Below are 10,620 nucleotides of genomic sequence, written 5' to 3' on the forward strand. Positions count from 1 at the left end.
GTCACAGACAGAGGCAGGTTTGGCTCTGGACTCCTGGGCTGAGACAGAGCAGAGATCAACACCAAGTCCTCACTTGTGTCCTGGCCGAATGTCTGGCAGGAAAGTAGGAGGATGCAACCATCCCCCTGGGAGCCAAGTTATCACAGAGCGAGTGGCCATAACACAGCATGTCTCCACGCTGGCTTCTTGGTCACACAGCTCGGATATCCTGGACTCCCTGGCTTGTGGTTGCAATGACTGAGGGTCGGTCAGATGCTTAATGACACTCGTGATCCAGTGAAGTAGGCTTTGCTGTTCCAATGTTAGGTGAAGAAGCTAGAATTCGGAGACGTTAATTCACTCACAGACACACATGTGACACTGGCACTGCTAAAGTTAAATGTCTCTTGCTATGACATTCTTACTTTTCACCAAATAGATCATGTTAAAATCATCATGGTTCCCTTGCTTTGCAATTAATTTTTTCTGCTGTTTCTGTCACTCAACCTATAAATCTTTCCTCCTTTTAGCTGGTGGTTACTACAAATGAGGAACCTGAGGAACGGATGTCCTGTGCTGTTTGGTTCCGTATCCCCTAGAATTCCCTCCCACAATGTGCTCTCCAGGTTAGTTAACTGAAGTTGGAGTTGTGCAGCTCTGCCAGTGTCCTGTGGCTCTTTCAGGGAGAGCATGCGAGAGCTTTACTTTTCACTTAGTTTTCTACTCATGCCTCCTGGAAGCTGCGTGTGAGTTAGCATGCACCCTCCTACTTCTGGAATGGGCTTTATGGGCAGGACACTCTGCACAAGGTGGAGCTTCAGCTATTGAGCTTGAAAAGTGCCTTGGCAGCTCTGAACACATAGCCTGTACTTTTCTGAAGTACAATCAGATTGGTACCTACTACTGAATAAAGTGGGACCACACTCTGCTGGACGCCACAGGCTTAGAGAATTGGTACTGCCTGGCTGCACCCTGCCTCTGTGGGAGTGCTTTCATATGGTTACTGGGTTACCGTCATTTGACTTATGAAATGGGACAGAGTTGAGCAGGATAAGATGAGCAGCTCTGGACACCTGACATGCCCGTCTTGGTGGCTTTTAACATCCATCTCTTCCTTGGAAATCTCTTCCCTTGATGACAGCTTAGGTGAGTGTGGATCACTATGATCCTCCTGCACCAGACCAGGGTGATGGGCATGTGCTGGGTTAACTGGGACACTGCAGTATTTTTCATGATCATAGAGGTGGCTTCTGCATGTCCATAACTGTCTTTCTTCAGGTTACCAGGAATTGTTACTTGGGCTTGCAGTTAATGAACTTAACAGCAACAAAGGACACAGACTGTAAGAGACCCTCAAGGTGGTGCAGTCTCTGACCTGGGCTCTGAGAATAACCACATGCCAGATGCTCACTCCAAATGCAGGTCCAGCTCAGGGGTCCCTGGGTGCAGATAATGCCCCATCCTAAGCCTGCAGGGATAGCACTGTTCACGGCACCTAAGCTGTGGCCAGCAGCATCCCCAGTCCAGTGCATCACAGCGCTCTCAAGGACACAACTCCTCTCTGTGCATGCCACCACAGGAAGGGATATGTAGAGGACAGACAACCAGCAATATTCAGGTTCTTTGAAAGACAAGATATCTACTGTAAAGCTTTCCGGGAAGGAAAAGTCTTTGATTGAAAGGAGTAGCAGAGCCATTTTGTAGTCCTGCTTCCAAGAGTCGAGTCTGTTCTGTGATCACGCACCCCACCCCCGTGGGCACTGCAGAAGCAGAATCTGGTCTACCAGATTCAGGAGACCATGTCCCCTTCATTCAGAGCAGTCAAAGGGATTCAATCTAAAGTGCTTAACTGAGCAAAGTCTATACCAAGAGCATTAAGACAACATCCTGCCCTCTCTGGCCCCAGGTCCAAGCACTGAGAGGCACCACACCTTGAGATCTAGGTTGAGTTCCAGAGTACCTGCTCCTGTCAGCCCTCACAGTGTGTTGTGCCACATGGACAGGACGCAGTGCTGTGTAACATCTGTGTGTGGTCGAAGCAGCCTTTCTGCCCACAGCCCTCTACGTTAATAAGCACAGTGAAGTCAGAGAGGCCAGGTCCTCTAGGGACCTGGTGACAATTCCAGTTGTGGCTGAACAAGTCAGAGTCGTGGGGTTAATGTGACTGAACACCCGCACAAGATGTCAATCAAAGACAGGGCTGAAACAGAACATGGATCATATGATTCTGTGAATCAAGGTGATTAAAATCATGCTAATTCTGTGTTTTATAAAATGAGTAGAATTGGAGGGAATGGATTACTGCCTTGTTCAAGTAAGTGATTAAAGAGGGAGAGAAATGAAACTGAGCTGAGACAGAGGGCGACCTGCGGGCTCTGCACTGGGGCCTGTGGGGGACAGAGGGGACCTGTGAGGGACAGAGGGGACCTGTGAGGGACAGAGGGGACCTGTGAGGGACAGAGGGAGGCCTGTGGGGGTCAGAGGGGGGCCTTTGAGGGACAGAGGGGGCCTGTGGGGAATAGAGGGGGGCCTTTGAGGGACAGAGGGGGGCCTGTGGGGGACAGAGGGCTCCTGCGGGCTCTGCAATGCAGCCTGTGGCAAGGTATCCTAACACATGCTAAGACGATCGGCATGGGCCCTCCCTCGTGCAGCTGTGGTGAAAAGACATGTGAAACACTAAAGCATAGTCTTCACTACACTAGTAATCATGTATCATCCATCTGTGTCATCTGCCAATCTCACCATCTATCAACTTTCCATTTTTCATTCGTCTCTACCTAAATATCTATCATCTGTTGAATCATTTATTTATTTATAATTTGTGCCAACAATTGTCTTTGATAAAGATTTTTCAGTTCCTTCCAAGCTGATTTCATTATAATATATGCCCATTCACTTGATTCTATAATTAGTTCTAAATATATTATATTTCACACACTGAAATAATTGGTCTTACAATCTGACTGTTAAGTTCTGATGTATCCCTGCCTCCTCCTGTCTCAGAACTTAACGCTACGGAAGCCCATCTCCTGGGCCAGTTTTCCAAGCTGTGCTTGGCCATGCTGGCATCTTGACTTATTTGTAAAGGTTTCATCCTTATGTAAATAATGTCAGCATGTGGTGATTTTGTGAAATCACTGGCAATGTTTCCATTTTAATGAGGTTTGAAGACACCTTTTCTGAACAAAGTTTTCTATATCTGAGCTTTTCCCTGCTGTTGAGGTGTTCTTCCTGAACAGACTTGAGGTTCAAGCTCAGGCAGATGGAAGTGAATGAGATTAGGTCCTAAGGCATTCAAGATGGAGAGATGTTTGGAGACTGGTCCGTGGGATGTTAGGTCAGATGGCCTGAAGTGGGGCCTCCAGGGCAAGGTTAGTATCCTTGTTAATCTAAGAATCAGAGGATTTTACTTCTCTCTTTCCCCACATGAGCTCGCAGTGAGGACACCATCTTAAGACAAGGTAGAGGCCCTCACTTGATCACGCATCACTACATGGTAGACATCCATCCTGCACAGCTTCAAGAAAATCCGAGGATAGCACTGAGTCCACGCACACGCAATCCTGTGAGCCCTCTACCAGGGGATGATGTAGAGAGCTGGCCCTGGCCAGCTGGGGACTGTGGGACACACTTGCAATCTCAGTGCTGGAGAAGCAGAGACAGGTGGGTCCCTGCGGCTCTCTGGCCATCCTAGTCTTCCTGGGGAGCTCCAGGCCAGTGGGAGACACTGTCTCAAAAGAAGGCAGATGACACCTAAAATGACACTAGAGATTTACCTCTGGCCTCCACAAGCACCCCCACACGTGTACCTGCACACACAGGAAATACGCAAGCACACAAGAGTATCTATGAAGAAGTGGACCGTGATTCTCTCTGCTGTAACATAGTCTTACATGTCCCTTTGTAACATTTTGTAGGTTCAAATGTGCATGGTTACCTATTGAAACAACTGAACACACACCGACTCATAAAATAAATACCTGTGCCAGATGTCACTGATAAAAGATAAAAAAACTGTAATTGTGGCTCCACTATTTGTGTCTTTCCTCTTAGGAATAAGTTGGGCCACGTGGGATTTGGGGACATTACAGTCCTGTGTGTGAATTCTCCGTCCTCTGAAGGAGGAGGAGCCTGGAGCCAAAAAGCTTGGGGTCTTGGTTTCCATGTTACGTCATGTTTCTACCATGTGTTTCCAGTTATTCCCATGTGTTTCCAGTCACTGGAAGCGGTCTAGCTGAACCACACTATGTCTCAGCTTGGTGTGCTCTGTATTGAGGCAGTGATAGAACAGAGGCAGTAATAGAAACGAAATAAAGGGCATTAACTGGTCCATCACAGTCACTATCAGCAGAAACTGGGCGAGTTAGAGTTGTAAAGAGCTAATCCACTTTCAATGTTTGTACTCTGTGGGATATTGATAAATCTGTCCTAGAAAATTTTCTGGACTAGCCATAACTCACCTGGATTAGCTTTCTACAGCAGATGCCTTTCCTATTCCTGTAGGCTATAAAATCAGCACAGTTAACAAGTATTTATAAAGCAGTCACCCAATGTCCAAACTCAGGCTAGGGTTCCAGAGCTCAAAATAAGTGGAAAAGAGGCCACCCTCCCTGGAAAACTGAAGACCACCCAGAGAGACAGATGCATAACAACTGTAATAAAATATACTCTGAGAACCAATGAGAAATGAAGCAGGGAGCTAGGCCGAAACCTGCAACGGTCACTCCATCATCTCCCATGTCAAGGAAGCCATGACCTCAAGGTGTCTCATGTCCTCCTCAGTCTTCAGTAGATACCCATATTCACCTCATCAGCTGCACGCTAACCACAGCCACCCACAGTGCAAAGGAAGGCTGAAAAATAGGCAGGTGTGATGTCCCATCACCAGGATTCACCACCTGGAGAAAGGTCAGGACTCCCCCAGTTACAGCCTGCAAGTTAATACTAAGAATTAGAGTGGTGATTCACTTTAAAACATTTTCTCCCATCAGGGGAAAAATAGGCCTGCCCACATTTACCCCTCTGACTCAGCAACTTGGCTACAAAATTTTGCCATCACCAGGGCCTCATGCTCCCCCCGTATCTCTCTCTCTCTCCTCTCTCTCTCTCTCTCTCTCTCTCTCTTTCTCTCTCCCCCTCCCTCTCTCTCTCCCCCTCCTCCCGTCCCTCTCTCCCTCCCTCCTTCTGTCCCTCCCTCCCTCCATCCTTCACCTTCTCTCCCTCCATTTTCCTTCATCTCATTCTCTCTCTTTCTCTCTCTCTCTCTCTCTCTCTCTCTCTCTCTCTCTCTCTCTCGTCAACACACCTGGGTTGAGGGAGCCTCAGTTGGGGAATTACCTTCATTGGACTGACCTGTAGCCATCTCTGTGAGACATTTTCTTGATTGTTGAGTGATGTGGGAGGGCCCAGCCCACTGTGGGTGGTGCCACCCCCGGCCAGGTATAAGAAAGCAGACTGAGCACAGGCCAAGGGAGCAAGCCAGTAAGCAGCGTTCCCCATGGCCTGTGCTTCAGCTCCTGCCTCCAGGTTCCTACCCTGAGTTCCTACCTTGGACTCCCTGAGGAACTGTGACCTGGGAAATGTAAGCTGGATAAACTCTTTCCTCCCCAAGTTGGTATTGGTCAATGTTTTGTCACAACAACTGAAAGCAAACTACAGCGTGTGTGCACACTTTAAACACTAGAATAGTTGTTTTCTTTGGATTTAGAGCAGAAGTTTTTTGAGCATACGTGCCCTTGTGACCATTTGAATATGTTGACACATGCCTGGGTGTTTCAGGATGGATTCAGCAGCTGTGGACAATGGAGCATATGTGATGTCATGTCAGCATGTGAAGCAGTTTCCATAGTTACTGGTAGGAAAATGGATTCTTTCTCTTTCTTATGAATTATAATCATAGTCTCTAATGGAAAAGCTGAAATAAGGTTTAAAAAAAGATTTAATCCTTAGAATTTTGTAGCAATATTATTCAAATGTAGATTTTTTTCTATAAATTTAATCAAGTATACTTCATGGTTTTAGACATGATTCACATACAAGCAATATTTAGCTGGGGTTGTCTCTAACATTTCAGTAAACGATACAAAAGGTTCCTCCTTGACATCCTGTAGGTCTGAGGTAAACACCCGCCCACCCAGGCAGTGAGGAGGAGGTTGGAGAGTGAAACAGACAGTCAGGACATCCAGGGTCACTGAAGCTGAAGCCAGTTTCATGACCTCGCCTAGACACTCAAGCAGGAGTCCTGCTGCAGGGCAAACCTGGCCTGGGTCCTCATCTGAGGGGTAAACCCTGGCTTGGTGTCCTCATCTGAGGGACCCAGTGTGGCATGGTTCCAGGCTGTGTGACCATCTTGCCACATAGCTGCAACAGTCCCCAAATCCAGGTCTGTCAAAGCCCAAAGTCATGGGACTTTACCCACAGTGAGGATGCCGCCAGCCAGGCCTCCTTGGTGTGTTTACAGACCTGCCTCCTGTCCTTTCCTTGTGAAGATTTTCTTGACGCTATGGTGTCTGGGTTATAGAACTGGGTTATAGAGACTGGGTTATAGAACTTCCAAAGGTTATTTACCCAGTGTATCAGTTACTTTTGGTTGCTGTGATAAAAAGCCATGGAGGAAAGCAGCTTATAGAAGAGAACTTATTTCAGCTTAAGGAGTCATAATGGAAGGAAGCCGTGGCCGGAAGCAGCTGGGGAAGGAGGCTAACTGAGCTCATTCCTTCACACGTGAGGCCAAGACAGACAGCTGGAAGTCGGCACTCTAAACCCTCAAGGTCCACCCCGGTGACCTACTTCCTCCACTGAGGCTCTGTGTCTTCAAAGTTCCATAACCTCTCCACACAGCACCAAAACGGGCCAGTGCTCCAACACGAGCCTACGGGGGACATTTCTCATTAAGTCACCCCCGGAGGAAACACAGAAAAAGATTCCATCATTTAAAGGTCCGTTTGAGTCTCTGAGGAGTAAGCATAGTGTTTGATGTGATTCAAGTAGGGCTTACAGGAGGAGTACTTTTCTCTTTAGATGATGAATTTGTGACTCTTTTTTCTTCTTTAAACTGATGTTCTCTGGACAAGGTCTTTTAGGTATCTTACCTTGCCTGGTACTTGCTACGCAGCCCAGAATGGGCTCAAATTTCCAAACATCTTCCTGCTCTCACCTCCCTGGTGCTGGAATGACATGCGTATACAGCAGCAAGCCAGGCCTGTTACTCAGTTGCCATTCATACGCCCCTCCCAACCCTGCAGCCTATGTTCTCTCTGACACACGGTTCCAGGGCAGCAGAACAGGCTGTAAACTAATCGCAATAGTCTGAACATCCTTGTCCAAGTACTGATGGCTTTCCTGTCTGCTCCTCTTCATTGTAGGTTTTCCATACGCCAAACACATATTTGATAGTCAGTGGTGAAATTATAGAAGTAAATTTATAGGACAGCAGTTCAATAGGCAAACTCTCCACTCCAAGAGTTCCAGAGTAACATCATGCAAACATGTCACTCATTAGAGTGTGCTATTTGGCTAATCTTTGGAATTATCTTTTATTTATATTAGGATATGAAAATAATAAGCCATGCATACATGTGATTCTTATTAATAATAATATAAAATATAGCAATCGACTCTTATTTCCTTTTGTATGTCCATTGTCCCGAGAGACCCTCGACACATGGAGGGTAGCAGTTTTTGGATTGACACAGGGATAACTGACTTTTTTATCAAAAGAGTTGTGTTCTCTACTGTGTTTTAGAACATTGTACATTGTCTCTCCAGAGCGGCGGCGGCAGTGTTTTCAGGTTGCTGAGGTGCAGTTTCCCGAGCGGAGGTACATACCTTTCTTTACAGTTTCTGACATTTCTCCAATATCCCATTGGGCTGAGGATTGCAGTCATACCTCTGGCTCCAGACAAAGGAAAGCCTTCTTCTTACATGTACCACTTCACCACAGGTGGAGGCAGGGGGTAGATAGCAGGTCCCAGACACATATTGAGCAAAACTTTGTCTAAATAAACACAACATTCAAAATTGAAAACGGTAGATATAAAGAAAAGTGATAAAGTATTTTACTTGGAATTTCAAAGTGTTATAAGTAAAAATTCAGAATCCATCTTATTAAAGCCACAAGAGCTTTATCTCTTCCCAATATTTGTCAATTATTTTTATTTTTAGCTCTTCATACATTAGTATTGCCTTTGCATTCTGTGCACCCCTCCCAGTCCCCACCAACCCCTCCATAGACCCAACTCCCTCTCAGTTTCCTGTCCTCTATTTTTGCATATACATGTATGTATCTACAAATATAAATATGTATAATTCACTGAGTCCATTTAGTGTTAGTGGTACTCTTGTGTGCCTGTGTTTATGGCCCATTTGGTGCAAGTCTTCTCTTTTGTTTTTTTTTGAGACAGGATCTCCCTGTAGCCCCAGCTGGCCTGGAACTCACTATGTAGATCTCATAGAGATCTGCCTGCATCTCTTTCCCAAGTGCAGGGATTAAAGCTGTGCACGACTGCCCCTTTGGGATTAGATGACCTCTCAGGGAGCTCGTCCCTGGGAAAAGTAATTCCCCCCGACCCCCAGCATCCACTGACTACCTGTAGTTCTTCATCTTGAGGTGAGACCCTGTGACTTTTCCCCCATGCATCTCGGTATGCCAACTGGTTCTGGCATTCTGCTGTTCCCATCAGATTACCATACTGTGGGGATTTCATTGGTGCATCTTTCCTAGAACGTGTTAGCTAACAGAAACCTGTCAGGTATGGTTTTGGGGAGGTAGAATGGGAGTGGAGATGAAGGAAAGAGTCGGAATACGATCAAAGAACACTGATGACATTCTCAGAGAGTCAATGAAACTATTTTAAAAGTAAACACTCTACTAAAAATGTTAATGGAAAAATTTACTATAAATAAGTTCAAAGGACAAGGAACATATTTAAGAAAACTATTTATATGCTGCATGGATAAAGATTAGTGTTTGTCTGGGCTGGAGAGACGGTTCCAGCAGTTAAGAGCACTGACCGCTCTTGTAGAGGACCAGATTTGAATCCCACCACCTATATGGTGACTAGAAACCATATGTAACTCCAGTTTTAGGGGATCCAATGCCCTTTTCTGACCCCTGTGGGCACTGTACTGCAGAGTATGGGCACACATGCTGGCAATACACAATAAAATAATTTTAAAAGATCAGTGTCTGTACTGTTTTCTTTCATGCTTTTTATTGAGCTTTTGCAATTTCATACAATAGTTCTTAACAAAATTTAGACCCCCTCCCCAATCCACGTCTCCCCCAACCCCCCTCCAAACCTCATGTGTTCCTCCACAGATGTTAAGTCCTATTCATTCAGGCATTTGTGCCCAAATGTCTTTCAGTGTAAATCTATCCACTGGAGTCCCGTCAGCCCACCTAGTGAGCATATGTCAGTCATACTCATATATGTATAATGACTATAATGCATTAGGTACAGTTATAACATATTGGAACAAAGTGTGTTTTGTGACTCTTCTTTCCCCATTTCTCGATCCCCCACTCCTATTCCACACTGTGTCTTCTGCCCACCAGACTCTTCACCTTTTTCATGACTGTATTAGTTACTTTTCTGTTGCTATAATAGAAACACCATGACCAAGGGAACTTATAAAAGGAAGAATTTATTTAGCTTACAGTTCCAAAGGGGCAAGAGTCCAACATGGAGGGGAGGCATGGCGGCAGAGGTGTCTGAAGTAGGAGCAGAAGCTAAGCTCTCATATCTTCAAGCAGGCACAGGAAGCAAGAGAGCGACTGGAGATCTGGCAAGGCTTAAGAACTCTGTAAGCCTGCTCCCAGTGACGTGCTTCCTCCAGCATGGCCACAACTTCTAAGACCTCCCAAAACAGCGTCACCAATGGAGGACAAAATGTCCAAATACTTGGAACCTATGGGGTTCGCTCTTATTCAAACCTCCACAATGACCATGAGTTATTTTACCCACTTTCCGTTATTCCTTGTCACCTTAATAGAACCCACCTCTCTCACTCTTCTTTCTAGATTTTTGGACTTTACCGACTCTTACGTCTATTTGTGTATTGGCTGTGACCCACATGTGGGAGAGAACATGTGTTTCTCTGTCTGAGTTTGGGTCGCCTTGCTTACTGTTATACTTTTTAGAGTTACCTACATCATTTACATTTTCTGGTAAATTTTATGATTTAATTTTTTTCACAACTGCAGATTTTCATCACCCATTCACCTATGGATGGACATCTAGGGCAATTACATTGCCTTGCTAGCATGAATGTAGTGGCGATGAACATGGATGTGCAATGTGTCTGTGGTAGGCTATGGAGTCCTTTGGGTTTAGACCCAGGAGTGGTGTAGCTGGATCACATGGTAGATCTATTTTTACAGACACTTACGTCCTGTGTTCCATAGTCTCTGTACTAATTTGCACTTCCACTAGCAGTGATGAAGAGTTTCTCTTCCCTCACATCTTTGCCAACATTTGTCAGATTTCTTGATGACAGCCATTCTGACTTGTGTTAGGTGGTTTTGCAGGCAGTGAAGACGGAGGGCTGAGCCATCTAAGCCCTTCGGAACTAAGTCTCAGACAGTGGACAAGAATCTACAGATTTTGTGTCTGTCCTGGGTTCTGGTCTTGCTTTGGTCCA

The sequence above is a fragment of the Nannospalax galili genome, unplaced genomic scaffold (genome assembly GCF_000622305.1).
Source record: "Nannospalax galili isolate Female #2095 unplaced genomic scaffold, S.galili_v1.0 scaffold2527, whole genome shotgun sequence".
Lineage (NCBI taxonomy): Eukaryota > Metazoa > Chordata > Mammalia > Rodentia > Spalacidae > Nannospalax > Nannospalax galili.